At 42.1% G+C, this 21,949-nt stretch overlaps 1 protein-coding gene and 1 long non-coding RNA gene across 2 annotated transcripts in view; one reads left to right on the top strand and one right to left on the bottom strand.

The window, feature by feature from the left end:
• The window catches only part of USP12 (ubiquitin specific peptidase 12), a 79,518-nt gene that overhangs the window by 42,980 nt on the left and 14,589 nt on the right, over positions 1 to 21,949 (bottom strand). The window lies entirely within an intron of this gene.
• On the top strand, positions 5 to 7,408 carry LOC309647906. The gene is made up of 2 exons (XR_014256385.1): positions 5 to 507; positions 805 to 7,408. It is a non-coding gene; the product is annotated as an uncharacterized lncRNA (long non-coding RNA).

Genomic DNA, 21,949 nt, shown 5'->3' with positions numbered 1-21,949 from the left:
AAAATGAAAAACAGAAATCTTAGTATTTACAGTATTTTCCCAATACTGTCACAATTATATACACATTACAGAGAAACCCTTAAAATAATTTTCTTGTTCCCTATAACTAGCTAACATTATGGAAAGAAAATAAAGGGTGATAGTGAAGAATAAAGGGTTTTAATAATATGACTAAAAACTAGTTTGCAGGCACGTTCTCATGGACAAAGCCTGGATCAAGGCAGTATATCAAATCCTGCTCCTTGTTTTAAGTAACGGATGAGAGCCCCTGCTGTACCACATGGTCTAACAGGAGTGTACTCTCAGAGCAGCCATCTCAGAGAGCTGAAGTTTTGTGAAAGTAAATATGCATACATTCAGTGACCTAACACTTCTTCAGAGGTATATACCTGAAAAATTCTCACACAGAATTAAAGGTGACAAGAACGTCTGCTGAAATGTCACTGACGGCTGCACAGCTGACCGCAATCTAGATGGTCTATAAAATGACAGCACAGGGCTTCCCTGGTGGCGCAGTGGTTGAGAATCTGCCTGCCAATGCAGGGGACACGGGTTCGAGCCCTGGTCTGGGAGGATCCCACATGCCGCGGAGCAACTAGGGCCGTAAGCCACAATTACTGAGCCTGCGCGTCTAGAGCCTGTGCTCCGCAACAAGAGAGGCTGCGATAGTGAGAGGCCCGCGCACCGCGATGAAGAGTGGCCCCCGCTCGCCGCAACTAGAGAAAGCCCTCGCACAGAAACGAAGACCCAACACAGCCAAAAATAAATAAATAAAAATTAAAATGACAGCACACCATGTAGCAGTCAGAATAAATGAACTAGATTTACATACAAAAACATGGGTATCTGTCAAAAACATAATATTAAGTAAACAAAGTAAACACGAGATCAACATAGACCACTACCACATACATATATAAAACAGTACATGGCAAACGGGCTGGAAGAATGTACATGAAACACACTTGAGTGGGGCTGGAAGAAGAGGGCCGGGATGTGGAACTGCAGGGTGAAGGGCAAAAAGGAGAACATAAAATAAAGCCCAACAAAAGAGGGGCCTTGCCCAGGCAGTAACTGTGCGTCACGGTCTCAGGAATACGACCGACTCAATTCTGCGCCTCTGAGGTCTCCAAAGGAAAAGGGACGCGGAGTCGGGGGAAGTGGTGGGCAGCACACAGGCCCTGAGCACCGGCACACACTAGCAAATGGGCTCAAGACGTCGCCCGAAAGGGAAGTAAAAGCCATTCTGAAAACATAGTAACTCTGCATAAGTCTACCTAGCAACTCCCAAGAACACACACTACCAGACAAATACAACTGATACTACTCACAAAACAGCCGAACACCACCTTGCGGAGCTGCACACAGGACGACAACACGACACACACGCCATGCCTCCCCAAGGGTGCGGCCACGGTCACCACCACCCGGTGCCCATAGCCCGCCCCTGCTGTTTCCTGAGCATGGGAAGCCCAGACCTTCGTCAGACGACGCCTCTTTGACTTCCTGACAGGCCTGAAATGAGTACTGATGAAAGGGACCTGGTGGGTTGGTGGTCAAGTCCCACCCAAACGAGACATTTCCTCTAAAATGCCCTCCAGCCATCCAGCACTTCTATATATACATGATACTGTCTTTATTTTTTTAATTTAGGAATTACTATTCGGCTTTATATAAATCCCCGACACAATCACTAGTTCACAGATACTATTTATTTCTAAATTTGGCTCTCCATGAACTGTTTTATAATGACATGAAATTCAGTTATTACAGCAACTTCAAGATCCACTGAACAGAACCGTCTTGGTGGAAGGCTACAAGCCCACTCTCCGCCCCCGCCAGCTCAAGTAGCCTGTCGCAGAATTTCCTCACATATGTTGAAAACTATCACTAAGCCAGATGTAAGAATTTAAACTGATACTGGTGTATTCAAATGAGTATAACCCCTTTCCCACACAAAAAAAAAGACAAGAAAAGGTGCTAGTATCCAAAGTACAACCTCATGCACGTATGTACTTGGGACAATAAAATGCCAGTACACATACCTGGGGAAAGCATTTCTGGCCCTCGGGATGAGGCAAGAACAGAGCACCATGTGCGCATTCTCCACTGTAACACCAATCGCGTGCCACACCCGTGTGCTCTGACCACCCCAATGTCCCACTGGTGTCCCTACACGCTTCCAGGCACTGCTCAGAAAGCCCTTCCCCCACCCATCCTGGCCTCAGGGTAGTTTTGACTACGGTTCAAGTTCTTAGCCTCTCCGTGCCTCAGGTTCCTAAGGGTAAGAGGGAAATGGCACCAACTACTTTACAGAGTGGCTACGAATAAACTGAGTTGAAGCTTTTGTAAAAGCATCTGGCTGTGCCTTCTACGTGAGCCGGTGTCCGTAAATGCTGCTTCTCTTCTCTCCCTTCCCTTCAATCCCAAGAGGAAGAAAAGCTACTCTCATTGGCCAGTAATATTAATAAATATGACCTGTCCCATGCAATAGCTAAGAAATAACAAGAGAGGGAAACAAAAATCAGAAGGAGAAAATGAGGAAGCTTCATAAAAAAAATAGAGCATCTCCTCAATCTGGCCAACTCCACAACACGGCCCCTGGAAGAACCCTCATAATACTCCCCAAAAGCCTAACCACCAGCATAACCACAATGCAACGAGGCTGGATTGAGGAGGAGGTTAAGTGCGATGAAGTGGAAACTCAGACCACTGTCATTTAACCTTTCTGGTAATTTAAGAATTTTTATTTGCAAAATAAAAGGGCCAGTCTCCTCAGCAATTTTCCAAACCCCCAGCTCTAAGCTTATCTGTTGGGTTTTCAAGTAAGCCTTTACACAAACTTAGGTTTTCACAGCCGAAGATCAGGTAATTTCTAAAGTGTCTTCTAACTTAACATTCTGTCATATTTCCAATCACTTTTATCGACACTTCTGAGGACACTACTGTATTAACACAAAGCTCCAGGGAATTCTAAGCCAACCGACACATGCAGAGCAACACGATTCGACAGGGAGGGATTGTGGCTGCAGATACAGCAAGGGCAGCAGATGGAAACGGACAGTACAGAGAGGACAGAATTTGCTTGGCGACAGTTCTAAAGTCAGGCACAGCACAGTAAACTATACCTCAGTACAGCATAATGACGCCGCGGAGCGGATTCCGTGAACTACAGGAGGATAGTCCCGCGGCAGGAATTCAAGACTTTCTTGCAGAAACGACCAGAGCACATGTCTACCTCCAGCCAAATGCTAACTACAAAGGCAAAGTGTAGACAAAGCAATCCAGTTTCCGACGAGTGTTTTTTTAAATTTAAGTGTTTTCAATACTACAGTTAGATATAACTGGTGAAAAACCACCACGAAGCCGAAAACTTGCCTCACGATTTTTAGTACGTTTACCAGAGTTCTCAAAAACATCATCCCTTGAAGATTTTATTGAAGGCTGACACACCCTATCATGTCAAATAACAGTCAGTCAAGCACCGCAAGATTTAAATTGAGCCTAGAACAAGTCAACATCCAATAGTAATGGCTCTGAACAGCCTTGCATCCCCACACTTGAGAAATATGACCCTGCTGCAATTAACAATGCTTTACGAAATCACGATTCTTTCCTGGGATAAAGGGAAGAAATGCTGGTGTTCTCAGTTAGGAATTTCTGCTCTGAACCGTTCGTAGGGATCAGGATTCATTTATTTTGTCTGAGAACACAACACGCTCAGAAGGAAGAAGACATTCTTCCTGACAGTTCTGTCTCCATTTTTGGAACTTACATAAGATTATTTTAGACTCAGTACCTATTACTACAAATTCATCAAGAAGAAGTAATTAGATACTCGTGACCCTCCTGATGAAAACAACCAAAAGGTGAATGAATTTTTTAATTAAAACAATAATAATTTACTGAGCTGGTGAGAAAATAAGGAATCTGCAGAAACCAAGAAACGAAGCCATGGGAGAACCCTGGGAGATAAGCAAATGCCAAAGACAGATTTTACATGGAGGTCACCTGCCAACACTAGTGACCTGTGCACCCTACTCTGACAGCTGGATGGAACAAAGCATGGTAACCGGTGCTGAAGCTTAGGGCCCACCAAAGACAGGGAGGCCAGCAGAAGACCCCAGCACGACAGTGAGCCCAAGAGGGCTACGTCTTCAGCTAAGGGGGAATGAGAAATAACCCTGCACCACAGAAGGAGATGGCAATGAAACCTGCCTGACTTGTTCTTGGTGTGGGAGTGGGGGAGATGATAAATATCTTCCCAACAGTTATAACCACAAGCTGGCCCTAATCAAAGCTTGTGACCCAAATTCACACGTGCTATATGATCTTACAAACAAACAAAATTAGGCAGAAAATGTAATTCAAAGAGGTCCTGAGTTGACAGTGCCCTCTTCCACCCTACAACTAGCAACCAACGGAATTACAAACTCACTCTAGAAGACAAATTCAATCCACCCCACGAAGAAGTCCCACAAATAAACCTCCAAGAGATTTTAGTTCGCAATCAAAAATCACACATACACAGAAAAACAGAAAAACAAAGCACCACGAGTAAAAGCCAGCAGAAGCACAGACGGCAGAATTAGATTCAAGATATTAAATACCAGGACTATTTCAGACATGATATAAAACAAATGCTTAATATGTGCAAAGAAATAGCAAAAGCTTGATTATAAGAACAAAGATGAGAATTTAAAGCCTAAGCTGATTTTTTTAAAGAACCAAATAAAACTTCTAAATATAAAAATTATAAAACTTTTAAATGTAAAAATTAATTGAAAGTTAAAAACTCAATGGTAACTATGGAGACAGTTCAAAACAACAACAACAACAACAAACAACAGTGGTTGCCAGGGATTAAGGAGAAGGAGGGATGAACAGGCAGAGCTGAGAGGATTTTTAGGGCAGTGAAAATACTCTGTACGATACTATAATGATGAATACATGTCATTATACATTTGTTCAAACCCACAGAGTGTACACCAAGGGTACACTGTAGTGTAAACTATGAACTTTAGGTGATTATGCTGTGTCAGCATAGGTTCATCAGCTGTAATTAAGTGTGCCACTCTGGAGGGGCTGTTGACAAGGGGTGAGGCTGTGCACTTGTGGGCAGGAGGTATATGGGAAATCTCTGTACTTTCCCTTCAATTTTGCTGTGAAACTAAAACTGTTCTTAAAAAAAAAAAAAGTTTAATTAAATAAATAAAATCATAAAGAAAAAAAACCTCAATGGCTGTGCTTGAGAAACAAGGTTAATATTGGATAATATTTTAAAATCAATATCCCTGTCAATATAATGCTACTAATTGAAACTAAAGGTTTATTAAAAATAGGAAGTATTGTTTTACGGAAAAAATTTCACGGAAAAATGGAGCCATTATGGAGCTACTGAGAGAGACCAGGGTACACTAAAAATAGCACTCAACTAGCAAAGCTACAGGCTTGAGTCTGGCTCTGGCCATGCCACTAACTAGCTGTAATACCTTGAGAAAAAATGCTTCTCTCTCGGGACCTGGGTTATCTCGTAAGATCTTGATCTCTATAGTACCTCCATCCCCACATTTCTAACAATGTGTGAACCTACCGGCTCTTCCAATCTTATTAAAACATTAAGGATAAAACGTTGCACAGTCGATTAAAGGTCAGACACTAACAAGGTTCTGGATGAAAGTTAGTACAGTATCATCCTCAGAAACAATCATCCCACGTAAGACTCTGCAGGCCATGGAGTAAGTGCCTCCTTAAACCTACCTAGTATGATTCTTAGAAAGCTGAATCATGCCAAAAATAACCACCCAAGCGAAAGAAGAGTAAGTTGAAACTATAAGGATACCCTTTATTTGTTGATAAGGATACCTATGTTTTGAAGATACCATCTGCAAATAGGAAAAAAGAAAATCACTTGGGAGACAGCTGCTTCTGATTAAATAATGTTTACACAGTCAACCGTGGAAAACACACATCTGACTGCCCTGCATCTGCCATTATGAGAAAGAAACAATTACACAAAAGCAAACTGATACCCAGGAATGTTTTCAAGAAAGTAAATTAAGGAAATCTCTTCCACAATGGAAAGCTAGACTATGGTAAAAAAATGGTATCTATGAAGACGTATCATTTTGAAAAGCTAATTATGTTCAGTGTATACTGTTTAAGAAAACAGGGTACTTAATACATTTTAGTGGGAAATAAAAAATGATGAAAACCTAAAAGATGAACATCTCCATCAAGAAAACATACTTATCAAGAATACAGTCGTCCCTCAGTATCTGTGGGGAATTGGTTCCAAGGACCTCCACGTGTACCAAAATCCAAAGATGCTCAAGTCCCTTATGTAAAGGGTGCAGTACTTGAGTATAACCTATGCACATCCTCCCGTATGCTTTAAGTCATCTCTCAATTACTTACAATACTCAATGCAATGTAAATGCTACGTAAATAGTTGCCAGCACACAGCAAATTCAAGTTACGCTTTTTGGAACTTTCCAGAATTTTTTCCCCAAATATTTTCAATCCTCAGATGTGGAACCCACAGATACGGCCGGCACTTCCTTCTTTACATTAGATAGTTACAGTTCTTTAGAGCAGATAAGTCTGTATTTAATATAAACATGAGAAAATACATTTTCCCCACTTCTGTGCTTCAAGTCATATCTTAGAATCCAGCGTTTATCATTCCAAGTTGAATACTGAAGTGGGTCAGATCAGGTCAGTGCCCAAAGGAGAACTGCCAGAACAGGCAGGAAAGGCTTCCTGATGATCAAAGGAGCAAGTGACCTTAGCAAACTAAGAACAGTTCTGGAGGCACAGGAAGAGCCGATGTGAGGACGTGAACACAACGAAGAGGAAATGAATGTGAGCCGTAAGAGGATGATTCCAAAGTAAGAAGATGTGAGAAACAAGTTTCTGCCTCCTAAACAAGAAAACGGAGAAGAAAGAGAGGGCTGAAAGTCCATGCCTGTTCTCCTGGAAAATGCTGTATCCCTCAAACTCAATCAAAGACAACACACATTTTAATGAAAAAACAAACCATTTCCATACCCTCAGTTTCAGGTATCATAAAAATCATCTCAAAGCAGTCCTTCAGAAAAGATGAACCTCAGTAATTATCTGAGTACTTCTGCCCAGCCCTGTGCCCAAAGCCGTGGAACGTTATTTTCAAACGGTCACACCCGTTAGCGGGGGGTGAGAACAATTCAGTGGGTCACAACCACCATTTTCTTCTTCAGTAAAGCAGAACAGATGACAGTACGTCTCCCTACCAAGAGTAAACAATGGTTTGTGGAACTTTTGTTCCAATACTCCAGTACGCATATATGAGGTCTAACTGTAAAACTAATCTTCACTGTGGGTTCAAATCCGAAAACTTTTGATATACATTAAAAAGGATAAAGAGAAACTGCCAAAGTCATAATCCAATTGGGGAGTACACAGTGAATAAAAGTTAGTTTTTCATGATGACAGGTAGAAAATTATTTTTAAAATAAATCTAAAGTCATAAAGGAGAGAACAGATACCAAACTGCTCTGCTACAACACAGTATGCACTACAGGGTGTCAGGACAGGAAAGATGCTGAGCGCTGGAGAATCTGGGGAAGGCTTCACAAACAGATGGAACGAAAAGAGCCAAGCCTCGATCTTCCTTCAGAGGTATTTTCATCAGCGCTTTGCACATGCCCTGATGCACGTGAGGGCACGTCCCCCTCCAGCTCAGGCTGTGTGGCACTGAGCGAGGCCCACAAACCAGGAGGCCCGCCTTCCTGGCCTGGTTCTAACGCATGAACAACTAAGCGGCGTCACTTTCTGCAAATCACTGCTCACTTTCCTCACCAGCAAGGTGAGAGAGACCAGATGTGCGGCACCTACTGAAAACCTAAAATGCTTCAATTCTAAAACAGCTAGCAGCAATATAGAGTCACATTGAAGGTGAGAATTTAGGGCAAGCTATTTCACCCCGAACCCCACTTTCCCCATCTCCCAAACAGGACAAACAACAGCCCCACCGTGGCCTGTTTCCACCAAGTGGACAGAAGGCGTTTAGAGCGAAGCCTGGCACAGAAGGCACTGAACACGCAGTCCCTCTGCCCCTTCCTACTCCCACCTTGGGCTGGACCCCTCGAAGACCTGAAATTCCCACAGTGGCTGAGGAAGGATCTGGGGGTCCCACACTCAGGACAGTCATTCTAAGAATCTTAGGCCCGCTACAGTGGTCTTCTCCGCTTGTAGCTCTGCCATCAGAGCTAAAACGGGCTCCACAGAAAGGACAAAGGACCCCCGGACTGGCCCGGACCTAAGACGGCGCTGCCCTGTTGCAGCAGATCACAGGGGCTGCGAGTGCTTTTGAGAAGCAGCGGCCACACGGGGCAGAGCCACCCTGGCGAGACAGGCTGTGCTGCCAGCCACACAGCCGCGCGGGGAGGTCAGAGCCCAAGGCCAGCGCACGAGGCAGGGCCCGAGGCAGGTCCTCCGGAAGCCGTCTCCGTGAGCTCCTCAAAGAAGGGGAAATGGTACACACCCCGCCCCCAGGATTCTTCCCAAAAGAAATTAAAGGAGCTTACTTTCTCCTTCAACTGCCACCACAGGGGCACATATTACACGTGTAAAATTCCTCATCTAAGCTCTTCGGGAAAACTCAGTTCTATGATTAATCACTGGCCAAAGACTGAAAATTTAAAGTTACTCAGAAGTCGGCACTTACGTAATCCTTTTCACCTAAAAGTGATACATGTACAGACATGTCACGTAAAAAAAAGAAGCTAAGCAACAAATTACACATCTGCATCACTACCGTAAATCAATGACTAACGACCAAACCAAAAACAATAGGCATATAATTTTAACCTCTAAAAATTCAAATATCCACTAAAATTCAATGTTCCTATCGGACGTGAGCTAAAAGCTACAACCTTCAAATTATCTGACCTAATATCTCCAACAACGAAAAGTTTGGTTATATAATTCATGGCTAGATGTGTGTTACTTATAGAGAATATTTATATGAAGAGAATAAAAGAAGACATAGATTCATCTCAAATCTTTGAAGTCAGTCAAGGAATGGAAAAGTGTTGGCACTGACCTGGTGCCACAACCAAAAAACCCATGCTTTGACCTGTATGTGATCACGAGACGAAGAATTACTGAAAAAATCTCGTTAATTCAACTCTGTCAAAGTAACAGCAGTGACACTGGCCCTCTTTAGCAAGAATTACTCTGTAACTCCTTCACATTTAGCTTAACAATAACATCAGAAAGAAAATTCTCCAACATGACCAAACATACTTAATGATTTGAATGGGCACAATGAATTTTACAAATCCTACCCTTCTACCAACGCCAAATAATTCACAAAATACCTTCATGGACGGTTAAAACATTTAAAACACAGCTATATCTGAACTCCATCACTGGCGCCATACCTACGACCAAAAAAGGGGGCAAGATTTGGTTTCCACATCATCTCTGCATACCTTTCAATGAAGAGATTCACCTGCATGGCCAAAAAAATTTATAAGAAATGTTTCACCATTTTAAGCCTTTTCTACCACATTCTTGACAGTTTTTATATTCTGTGTTACCGAATGTTTCAGCTCTATAAAAAACAAGGGGCCCTGGACTGGCGCCAGGCCAACCCCCAGACACCTGACTTGGATGACTGACCTGTGTGCTGGTGCTCAGTCAGAAAACATGGGGCAATGCTTTTCCACTTATGAAAACATGAGCACCTCTATTTTCCCCAAATCCTATGTTACAGTAAAGTGAATTATTTGTAAAGTCCCTCAGATTCCTGAGAGGAAAATCACCATATAGTTAAAAGGTATTATTAAGTTGAAGTGAAATCAAAACTATGTAAATTATTGACTGACTTATGCTGTTACTATAACAACAGAGTTCATACTCCAGATTCTAGGGGCTAACTGTAATAAAAACTAAAATTATCATCAAACTTAAACAGTTTTGTCAAACATAGAAAGGAACTGACTGCAGCTGGCACCACGTGGAGTCCTGTCCAAAACATCACTCAAAGTGGAATGACGTCACAGAAAGGACAGAGCAGGAAGTTCCAGGGGTCAGTCCCTCCACCAACACCATTCAGCTGAAAAATCCTCAGCATCAACTATTTCAGAACACTTACAACCAGGGGTTGTAAAACTCTTCTGATAAATTGAGGAGAAAACACTTTCTAACTCGTTTTATGAAACCAGCATTACCCTGACTCTGAAGCCAGACTAAGACTGTAAACTACAGGCAATATTCCTTACGAGTAGACGCAAAACCTCAACAAAGCACCAACAAACCAAATTCAGCAACATATTAAAAGGACTATTGACCAACTAGGATAAATATCCAGAGTCAAGAACTCCAACAACTCAAGAACAAAAAAAAAACCCAATTAAAAAAATGGGCAAATGGGGGCTTCCCTGGTGGCGCAGTGGTTGAGAATCTGCCTGCCAATGCAGGGGACACGGGTTCAAGCCCTGGTCTGGGAAGATCCCACATGCCACAGAGCAACTGGGCCCGTGAGCCACAATTACCGAGCCTGCGCGTCTGGAGCCTGTGCTCCGCAACGAGAGAGGCCGCGATAGTGAGAGGCCCGCGCACCGCGATGAAGAGTGGCCCCCGCTTGCCGCAACCGGAGAAAGCCCTCGCACAGAAACGAAGACCCAACACAGACAAAAATAAATAAATACAATAAAATTAAAAATTAAAAAAAAAAGATAGCATCATGTAATGGCAATTCTATAAATCTGGGTTTAAAAAAAGAAAATGAGCAAATGACTTGAATTGACATTTCTCCAAAGATGATATACAAATGGCAAATAAGTACGTTTAAAGATGCTCAGTATCACTACTCATTAGAGAAATGCAAACCAAAATCACAAGGTACCACTTCGCACCCAACAGGATGGCCAGAATCCAGGGGGAAAAAAATGGAAAATAACAAGCACTGGTGAGGATGTGAAGAAATTTGGTGGTTCCTCCAAAAATTAAATATGGCATTACCATATGGCGCAACAATTTCAATCCTATTTCAATCCTAGGTATATATCCAAATGATCTGAAAACAGGAAGTCAGACACTTGTATGTCAATGTTCACAGCAGCATTAGTCATTATAGCCAAAAGGTAGAAACAACTCCAAATGTCCATCAAGAGAGGAATAAACAAAATGTGGAATAATATAATGGAATATTATTCAGCCATATAAAGAAATGAAGTACTGATTCATGCTACAACATGCATGAACTTTGAAAACATTATGCTAAGTGAAATAAGCCAGACATAAGAGGACAAACAGTGTATGATTCCACGTACATGAAATACCTACAACAGACAAATTCACAGAAGACAGAAAGCAGACTAAAAAAAAAAAAGAAAGCAGACTAGAGGGCAGTGAAGTGTGCAGACAGGGAGGAATGGGGAGTTTTACTGAATGGCTACAGAGCTTCCAAACATTTTGGAATTAGATAGTGGTGATGGTTGCACAATATGCTAAATGTAATTATGTTACTGAAATCTACACGTAAAATTGAAATGGCCAATTGTATGTTATATATATTTGACCACAATTTTAAGAAAAAAAGAAAAAGACCAGGTGATCAAGGGTCAAGGATGCTACACTGGGATCCCAAAACAAGAGTTAATAAATACGCTTCCTTTCCCACCATCGTTTTCCTGGAGAGCAAGTCACTTGTTGAAATCCAAAATTTCTTGGGTGAAAAACATAACTGCGGGGATCAGATAAGGCCAAGTGTTGCTTGTTTAGTGTCACAAGCCCAAAAAGATAAATTATCCTTGAAGCAAACAGCATCTACATTGCACTGCTTTGATTCAGCAAGCTACAACAGCGCAAAACAAAGACATCAGGAAAATTCTAGGAGGCACCTATGTCTGAGAAAAGATCCGTTCAGCAGGGTAGAGAGTAAGTGTCGTCCAGTTGCTGAAACAGCAAGAGGCTCAATGACACCCAGTGTTCATGGGTGGCACTTCTTAAAAATTGCAGTAAAATTCATCTTTTAAAATAAACACAGATTTACGTATTTTAAATACAACTAGAATACAATTTTCAGAATGCAGGGAGAAATCAGTGTGGGAACCTGAGTTTGGCGACATTATAAACTTCCCGTGCGGAGGCCCGGAATCGGGGACAGCGTCTGAGCCCAAGCTCGGCACCACTTCATGAGTCATGGACGAGTCGCTGTACCCGGCTTGGTCTCCTCACCTTTTAATACAGGGAAACACCTACTCTGCCGAGCTCACAGGTGTGGAAATCAAACAACGAGAGTGAAACTTCACTTCGTAAAGGAATTAGAAGCATCAGTCACTCAAAATTCTCCTAAGTGATCGTTTTACCAAACTGATCAACACAATGGAAAATTCCAATAGAAGACAGTGAAGTACTTTACTTGTACTTTGTTTTGGAAGCTACTTGTGTAGGTAGAAGGAAAATACACAGCTCTTTAATCTATCCAAAAGTCTGAAGTCAGCTCCCTCTGGACAGTTGTAATAAATACTAGAACGAGCATCAGATCCCTTTTGTATGCCTCGTGTAACACTTTTATTTAATAAACACTGCAGGTTCACACACTGAGAACAACGCAAACTGTGGAGGGTAGAGAGTAAATCCTAAGTGTTAATTGCCACTCCCACCCTTCAGGTCCTTTCCCCAGAGACACCGGCTGTGAACAGCTTGGTTTCAGCTCTCGTTGTGGTTATTATCACACCTGTAAATAATCGCTATCTCGTCAACAGCTTTAAATCCGCCCTGCAAATGAAAAACTGGCGCGCACACACTCCAACTCTCCTTCCCCACGTCACCTCCTAATTTTTATTACAAATCATTAGATATAATACTGCTTTAGGGAATCTAGTAATTCTACATTCAAATCTCTAGCTAGATTAACCAATTTCATAAAGGACTAAATTCCCGCTATGAAACCAGTTGCCTCTCCCTCTCCCTCTCTCCTTCCTCCACACCCCCATCACTTGTTTACCTACACAGGGACCGTAACACTTACATTTGCTGCTGTAGTGATAACTAGATCTGCCACCCTTTACTCAAAACCCAAGAGCTCCATGGACAGCAGCCCAGAGGGCAGCTAACGCCGCTCAGGAGCTTGACTGGAAGCAGATGGGGAAAAAGGTGCTGAACAACTTGGACGTAAGAAAAGCTTAGTTACGCATGCGAAAAACTTTATAGGTAACTGCCAGAAAACAAAGAAAATATCATCACTGCAACAAAAGGCAGTACAGGAAAGCCAAAAAGAAAAAAGCGAAGGAACAGAAATGTGGCCCTTGGTCATTAAACTACTGCCACTTAAAGGAGAACCAAGTTTCTTGTTCTCTTTCAAGCTCCCGCTTTTCCTTAAGTTTCTGGAAACCCTTGCTTAGCTGTTCTGACTCGTGAATGATAGATGACCAGCATCGGTATCTCTGGCTGGGACTCCTCCGCATTTGTCCTGAAAGCTCTGGTTCCCAGTTCCAAGGAAGCGGGTGCTTGGAGGAGTAGGGAGGCCGGGTACCAGGGGGCGTGGCTGCGGATGGCTGCATCCCGGCCCCACGTCTGCAGGGACGCCGGCCCGCCGCACGCCCGTCCCTGATCGCTCCGCTCCTGAGCCCTAGCGGCCTATCCGCCCCCAGATAGAAGGTCACCCGCTCTCTGCAAAGACCACGTCGCTGGCCTGACCCCACATGCCAGCTACTCCGTGTGAACAGGAAGAGAGAAGGCTCCCCTGAGCCAGCTCTTCCAGCGATTACCATGGTGATGGCATCACAGCCACACGCCAACCGTGAACTGCAGGCTCCAAATTCAAGCTTCCACAAGGGCTCTCTTGGGAGGACCACAGTCAACTGTTGTTTAGTGGTTCTTTCCTTTCCTGTCACTACTTCTCAATCCTCTAGGAATTCCTCAAAAAGATCTGGTCCACCGGTAGCACCATTGACCCTCTAACTCTATTGTAGCTTAATAAACTAAGCACAAGCAGCCACTCAGCACACGCACGCAGACACACCTTTCTGTTACTCCCACAGACACTGCTGAAGAGCTGGATGTGCACAGACTGGCCTCAGGGTCTCTTACGACAGATCTCTTATAAAACAAGAGTTTTTATTTTAACAAGTATAATATTACTTCAAGTAGTCTACTCTCCACAGAATATAAATATTGTCTAAATCATATAAAAAACTTTACTAATAAACACCTACAGTAATGGAAAGAGCCCCTGTGGTGCTAAATCAATCTCAGCAGAAACTCGCAGCCCACACCAAAGGCTGTTTCATTCAGACCACTGTTCCCAGCAGTAATTTCCAACAATGTTCTCTTAAATATTACATATAGAAACGTAAAAGAAATTTATAGATCAATTATCTACTTCAGAAAAATATTCAAATTTGTTCTAATTTATAAAAAAAATAATTTTATTAGTCATACATATAACTGAAATGTGTCACCACACTCAAACAAAAAGGACTACAGAAGCTCTCTTTATAGGGTTGCTAAAGACCCATGGGACAGAACTTGGAGGCAAAGTCCAGGGAAGTGCTTTGACCAAAAGCAATTCAATTTCTAAAATTTCTTTATCACATTTGGCTTGCCATCTAGACTCATCTTCTGTTATAGTCTGAAACTGGCACAGGAAAAGGGGAAAAAAAGGTCTCCCCTATTCAGTCCGAGAGGAGGGAAAAGTAAGAGTTCAGTGAGTCCAGGGTGAGAATGTACACATCACCTGCCCAAATACACGGGGCACCCTCAGAGAATAGGGAGCTTCTTTCCATCCCGGTCCCCTAGAGTCTCTCCTATTACCAAAAAATACTCTCACAATTACTTCATTTTGAACAACAAAGGGTTATCCGAGGAAGTCTGAAACAACCCCAATAAATGATAATTCTAATTCCTTTAGAGAAGAAGTAAGAAATTTGAACACATGTATTAATTATGCTAGAGATACGATCTCATTATAGTATGTGATGGATGTTATAACAAAGGCACCTTTAAAATCACTTTTATAAAGGGTAGACTAGGTCAGCAATCAGTGATACATTACATGGCGATACTGGCAAACGAGCAAGCAAAAACCAGCGGTCAATATTGACAGGGTAAGAGAGTGTCATGGACATATATACACTACCAAATGTAAAATAGATAACTAGTGGGAAGCAGCCGCATAGCACAGGGAGATCAGCTCGGTGCTTTGTGACCATCTAGAGGGATGGGATGGGGAGGGTGGGAGGGAGGGAGATGCAAGAGGGAAGAGAAATGGGAACATATTGTATATGTATAACTGATTCACTTTGTTATAAAGCAGAAGCTAACACACCATTGTAAGGCAATTATACTTCAATAAAGATGTTAAAAAAAAAAAAAAAAAAAAAAAAAAAAAAAAAAAAAAAAAAAAAAAATATTACATGAATAGATATGCCATCCCAAGCCACAGCATCCACCAATGCTTCAAGACAAATTTAGCAGTGCTGCACGTAGGGATAGATGCACTTAAACGAAAGTAGAGATGACGCGCTCTGACCAACTGCGCTGGATGTCACAAAAGTGTCAAGAACAAAACGCTGCTGCTAAAGATGCCTACGAACAATCCGAAGATGAATAAAATTACATCATAAAATGAATGAAAACAGTCACAATTTATTTTTTTATCTCACATCTCTATGTGTAACAAAACTTATAAATTAAATATAGGTAACCCTTTACTGTATCAGCCGCATCCCTAAACATTTACATATTCAAACACTTAAATATCGAGGTCTATGAAATATACAAATCCCAAGATATCTGCTGTTTTCTACATAGGATACAAGCATACATCAGCATGCGCAGCCAGGAGCAAGCTAGGGAGGGGGGCGAAGGAAACATGCTTCCTTCGCTGTCAAGCCGGGTGAGACTCCCCACCCGGAATGCACGAGCTTTGTGTTCACGGGGTTCCTTCCGTCTAGAAGTCAGGCAGAACTCCGTCTATAATTCTTCCCACCAGAGGCCCGGGTTACTGCGGAGCTATGTTATCAGGGGACTGTCTCCCCGACACAGGTCCATGTGAAAAGCACCTGCAAAGAGCAGGTGAGGCCCCACCGCCGGGGGATTCGGAAATGGCTTTGTGCACGTGTGTGTAGCTGCCTACCCACTGGGCACCACTAGGACAAAGCACCACTAGGACTAGACAGTCCATATCCGCAGGGAACATACAGCACAGAAGGGGAGGACCAGGATCCAGCACATAAAACGTTAAGTCACACGGTATTTCAATAATAAAGCGATACCTGGGATTTGCCTCAAAATAGTCCAGGAGGTTTACAGTAGGTGGGACGGAAGAAGACACAGGCTGGTCAAGGGATGCTCTGGGCCGTAGCCAGTGGACGGGTGCACGGCGGCACACGATACTATGCAACTACCTTATAGATGTTTGTTTTTCTACAATAAAAAGAAACTACGCTTGGTTAAAACAAAACGCAAAACACGATTAACTGCCAAATAAGTGATACAGGTAACTGATTAGTTCAGAAAGAGGCAGCCCTTCCACATAATATAATCACAAGTAAGATGTTTACCACACAAAGCAAGAATTAAACCTCAGTCAGACTGAGACTTCTCACTGACCGTGAACGCATCATTGTGGTGGACAGAATTAAAGCGCTCTCCTCAAATGTGGGCAGGGCCCGTGACTTGCTTCTAACCAACAGAACATGACAAAGTCATGGGACGACAATTCTGAGGTTGTAGAAGACTCTGCACTGCTCCCAGGCTTGCTCTCTGACTCAGTCACTGGCTTCGAAGAAGCAAGCTGCAGTGCTGTGAGGCAGCCCATCCCGTGGCAGAGAGGGCCATGGCAGAGGGGGCCGCTTGGAGGAGAGGATTACACGGAGGACAGGTTCCATGGAGGAGAGGGCACGTGGCCAGGAACCGTAGGCAATCTCTCAGCGCTAAGAGCCAGCCAAAAGCCAGGGCCCTCACTCAGCCTGGCCCTCTGCAAGGCTGCAGTCAGTGTGCTGGCCAGAGCTCGGTTCTCATCAGAGCCTCAACTGGCAGTGGATCTGTTATGATAAACGTCTGTTGGTTTAAGCTGCTAAATTTGTGATTACTTTCAGTCCCAAAGCTCTACATTTGCCACATTTTGTATAGTGTTTGCCCCTTCAGTTGTGCTATCATTCCATCTCTTGAGTTTAAAGAAATAATGATTCTAGAACTCTAGGATACGGCAGAGACATCCATGTTGACTCTGCGATAGGACAACGACGCCCCGCCCTGCCTGAGACAGTGTGCCAGGTGTCACGGCACACCTTTCACTTCCAAAGGGCCCCAGGGGAGACAATAAATGATCCCGCAGCCTTGTATTCACATTCTATATGTTAATCATTATCTTTCCAAGCACAATCACCTTATTCTTTTCAGTTTGCTCCTACTGAATACATTACAAATCTCTATTACTGTTAACATTTTGCTGGTCTTTTCCCAGATTGATGATTTCTTTGGCAAAGAAGTTCAGCATACAGTTCAAAATATAATATTTAAGATGCAGACACACTTAATAGAGCTTGCCTTAGTTTACATCTGAATGGAGTATGATTAGTTTCTATAATGCTGATATACCCTATATTCCTACAGCTGTGATAAATTTCCTACAGCTTATGCTACACACATGTATAAAACTGCTTCTAAAACAGTTGTTCTTAGATAAATTTAATGTCTGAAACTCCCTTAGAAAGACAGTTTTCCCACAGCAATTCTATACATGCAAGGCCCACCTTAAATTATTTTACATGGTAGGATATAAATAAATGCAGGTAAAGTCATACACAAGTACTTGCCTATACTGATTCAGATATTTAATTTAAAAACAATTTCTTATATGGCTAATGTGTACTAGGTACTATGCTAAGGACGGAGTATAAAAGTTTACTTATCCCTACAGAAAAGGAAACTGAAGTTCTGCCTTTGTTGTTCACCATCAATGTACAAGTGACAGCGAAAAAGATATTCTAGTATTACTGTCCCTCAAAAAGGTTCTACTAATTACCCTATAATAAGGTAAAATACAAATTAAAAGCTCACTTCCTACTTGCAAAACATATTACTAGTGTACTTTCATTAAAAATCACAATATGCAACGTAAAAAGCTATTTACAAAGCCCTTTTAAAGTTTCTCATCTAACATAATTCTAATCTCAAAAACAGACTAGTTCTTTTAATACATACAGTATGTTTTTGGTAGGGCCTAATAGAGAAAAAATAGAAAAATTCCTGCATTGTCCCATGAAAAAGAAGATGGTGGGAAGATGGTGGGTAGTGACTGGGAGGGAACATGACGGTGGCATCAGAAGTGCTGATAATGTTGTTTCTTAATATTGGAGCTGGTGGGGCTTCCCTGGTGGCGCAGTGGTTGAGAATCTGCCTGCCAATGCAGGGGACACGGGTTCGAGCCCTGGTCTGGGAAGATCCCACATGCCGCGGAGCAACTAGGCCCGTGAGCCACAACTACTGAGCCTGCACGTCTGGAGCCTGTGCTCCGCAACAAGAGAGGCCACGATAGTGAGAGGCCCGCGCACCGCGATGAAGAGTGGCCCCCGCTCGCCGCAACTAGAGAAAGCCCTCGCACAGAAACGAAGACCCAACACAGCCAAAAATAAATAAATTTAAAAAAAAAAAAAATTGGAGCTGGTGCATAGGTGTATTTAATCCGAAAATTCACTGAGGTTTATACTTATATGTTAAGCTAATCAGTACAGTTATGAAAACATATAGAAAGTCAAAAGTTTTAGATTATGAAATCTTGATCTACATCAACAAGGTATATTAATCAAACAAGTAATTTTTAAGGCTTATTATGTCCCCATAGGCAATATAAGCTACAATAATAATATAATAATAATAAGAGGTACCATTTATTATCTATAATGGGCCAAGGACTATACTAGGTACTTTATATATATAATCTATTTTATCTTCAAAACAACCCTTTTAGATATTATCCTAATTTTATAGATAACAAAACCGAAATTAGCACTTTGAATCCTTAAAAGACTGGAAATTTGAGTAATGCTACTCTTTCTTCATATGTAAATGAAGCAATATCTAGCTATAACAAATTCATTTTAAAAGATCTTAACTTGAAATTAAAATTTTTTAATTGCAAAATGTTCATTTGCTCTAACAAGAGATTGGAAGATTTCACAATTATTTCCATGTCAGCTGACAGTGAGTATTCAGCCAAAACAACATACTAAAACTACAGATTACTACATAATTTCAAAACACTACACAAGAATTCCACTAAAGCCTTCTGTAAGCATTCCAATTAAAAAGGAAGAAGATTCAAAGAAGTTAAGGGGTAAAACTCTAATGTTAATCTGATTTGAAAATATTAATGTGAACTATTTAAAAATATGATTTCCTTCATCGAATATGTGTGTAACGTTTAATCTAAAGGTTAATTTTTTTCACTAGGACCTAAATTAAGAAAGAGGTAAGTATAATTCAGAACTACAAAGAGAAGGCCCTACTCCCCGGCAGGAAGTGCTGACGCGTCAGGGTTTCCAGGCGCTGATGATCCCGGACACCCAGTGACTCCACCACTGTGCTGGACAGACCCATCCCCGTGCCTGTCCCTCCCCCTTTCCACTCACCCCAAAACTGCCTACATTTTTTTTTAAATAAATTTATTTATTTTATATATTTATTTTTGGCTGCATTGGGTCTTTGTTGCTGCACGTGGGCTTTCTCTAGTTGCGGTGAGCAGGGCCTGTCCTTCGTTGTGGTGCTTGGGCTTCTCATTGTGGTGGCTTCTCTTGTTGAGGAGCACAGGCTCTAGGTGCGCGGGCTTCAGTAGCTGTGGCTCGCGGGCTCTAGAGCGCAGGCTCAGTAGTTGTGGCGCACGGGCTTAGTTGCTCCGCAGCATGTGGGATCTTCGCAGACCAGGGCTCGAACCCACGTCCTCTGCATTGGCAGGCAGATTCTTGACCAATGCGTCACCAGGGAAGTCCCTGAAACTACCTAAATTTTGACTGGGGATTTCCACCTGCAGTAAGAAGGTAATGTGTAGACAAATCAAGAGAAGTACTAGTATGTTATTAAAATTTATTTTGCTGATACAGGGAATTCATAATTTGTGATTGAGTACACAGTGAGCCATGAAAATACAGGGTTGCTTGCAGACACCTAAGGAGCTGAAGAAGGGACCTAACATTTACTGAACCAGACCCCTGACATAGTATCTTATTTACTCCTCCTAGTAACCTCAGAGCAGTATTTTTGGGCAAGCAGTTGAGTATGGCAATTATAAACAAAGACTCTGGCTCCAGACTTCCAGGGATTTGAATCCCAGCTCTGTACGACACTGGGAAAACTCCTTAAGCTATCTGTGCCTCAGTTTTCTTATCGGTAAAAGATAACACCCGTTCCAACCTCACAGGACTACTGTGAAAACTAAATGAATTAATCTATGTAAAGGGCTTAGAATAATGTCAAGCACACAGTAAGCACTACCCAATTGTTACACATATTATTTTTGGCCCATTTTATATGTAAAATAAACTCAAGGGTTTAAGGTAATATGCCCAAAGTTGTCACTGATAAATGGCAGAGGGGGAACTTGAACGCGGGTCTGTGTCAGACACAGAATTCCTACTCTTCATCACACTACCCTCCCCAAACGTCAGGTGCTCAAGTAACCATATAAGAGTAAGACATTTCTCAGTGAGTCTCCTTCTTGAAGAATGACAGGTGGCAAAAGACATGAAATTCTGAGCCCCACTTTTCCACGTGGCAACGGCAGCCCTTCTGCATGAACCATGGGCCATGACACTGCTGAGCCAGAGTAACTGATCAGGGCTGAAACACACCTTGTCCATTTGGCTAAGGAGCTGAATTCATACACTGTTTCTATGGGAGAATCAATAATGAGCGCCAATCAACTGACTTTAAAAAAGACCTTTGAAAAAAAAAAGACCTTTGGAAATCACTCTGTTAGTTGAAGACTTCCTGCATAACCACTTTCTTCCAATGCTTGCTATTCCAGTTTGGTAGCTTCTCAGAAGGAAGGACAAATTAATAATAACATAAACTAGTTCCCACATAACTTCAATCTAAACCACCATGTTGAAGGAGTTCATTTAGAATCTGCTCATCACTGTGAAATATCGGGATCTCAGATTTAGTTCCCCTGCACTACTTACTTGTCACTATAAAGGGCTAGTTGTCATAAGGTCCTTTTTTAACTCCAAAACTCTCTAAATCTGTTACACCAAACTTTTGTTATCAGTAGAGAAAATGAGAAACAACAAAAGTAAGTATATCTTGGTTTCCAAGACATCACACAATAGAAAGATATTAGAGCAAATATATTAAAATGTCTGATTTGAGAGCACAAGCATTAATAATTAACTCAATTACCCACAAATTGTGTTTTTTTTTTAATTAATTAATTTATTTATTTATTTATTTTTGCTGCGTGCTGGCTTTCTCTAGTTGCAGCGAGCGGGGGCTGCTCTTCGTTGCGGTGCGCGGGCTTCTCATTGTGGTGGCTTCTCTTGTTGCGGAGCACGGGCTCTAGGCGCACAGGTTTCAGTAGTTGTGGCGCACAGGCTTAGTTGCTCTGCGGCATGTGGGATCTTCCCGGACCAGGGATCAAACCCATTTCCCCTGCAGTGGCAGGCAGATTCTTAACCACTGAGCCACCAGGGAAGCCCCAACACAAATTGTGTTTTAAAAATCATGTTTGCCACGCATGGAAAAGACCAAGAGAACATACAAAAACATGTTATCAAATACTAGTAATTGATTAATGGGTTATAGGTGACTTTTAGTTTCTTTACACATTGCTGTCCATCACAAACATTTATCCTTTTTACAATCAGTAAAACAGTAAATTTCTTATTAAGTATCCATGTAACCAAAAGAAAATATTCCACAGCTGTGAAAGACTTGGGTGTGGGGGGCTGGGTAG

This window comes from Balaenoptera physalus (assembly GCF_965194825.1).
Source record: "Balaenoptera physalus genome assembly, chromosome: 18".
Classification (NCBI taxonomy): Eukaryota; Metazoa; Chordata; class Mammalia; order Artiodactyla; family Balaenopteridae; genus Balaenoptera; species Balaenoptera physalus.
Note: the sequence above shows the minus strand (reverse complement) of the source record. Positions and strands in the feature narration are given on the sequence as shown.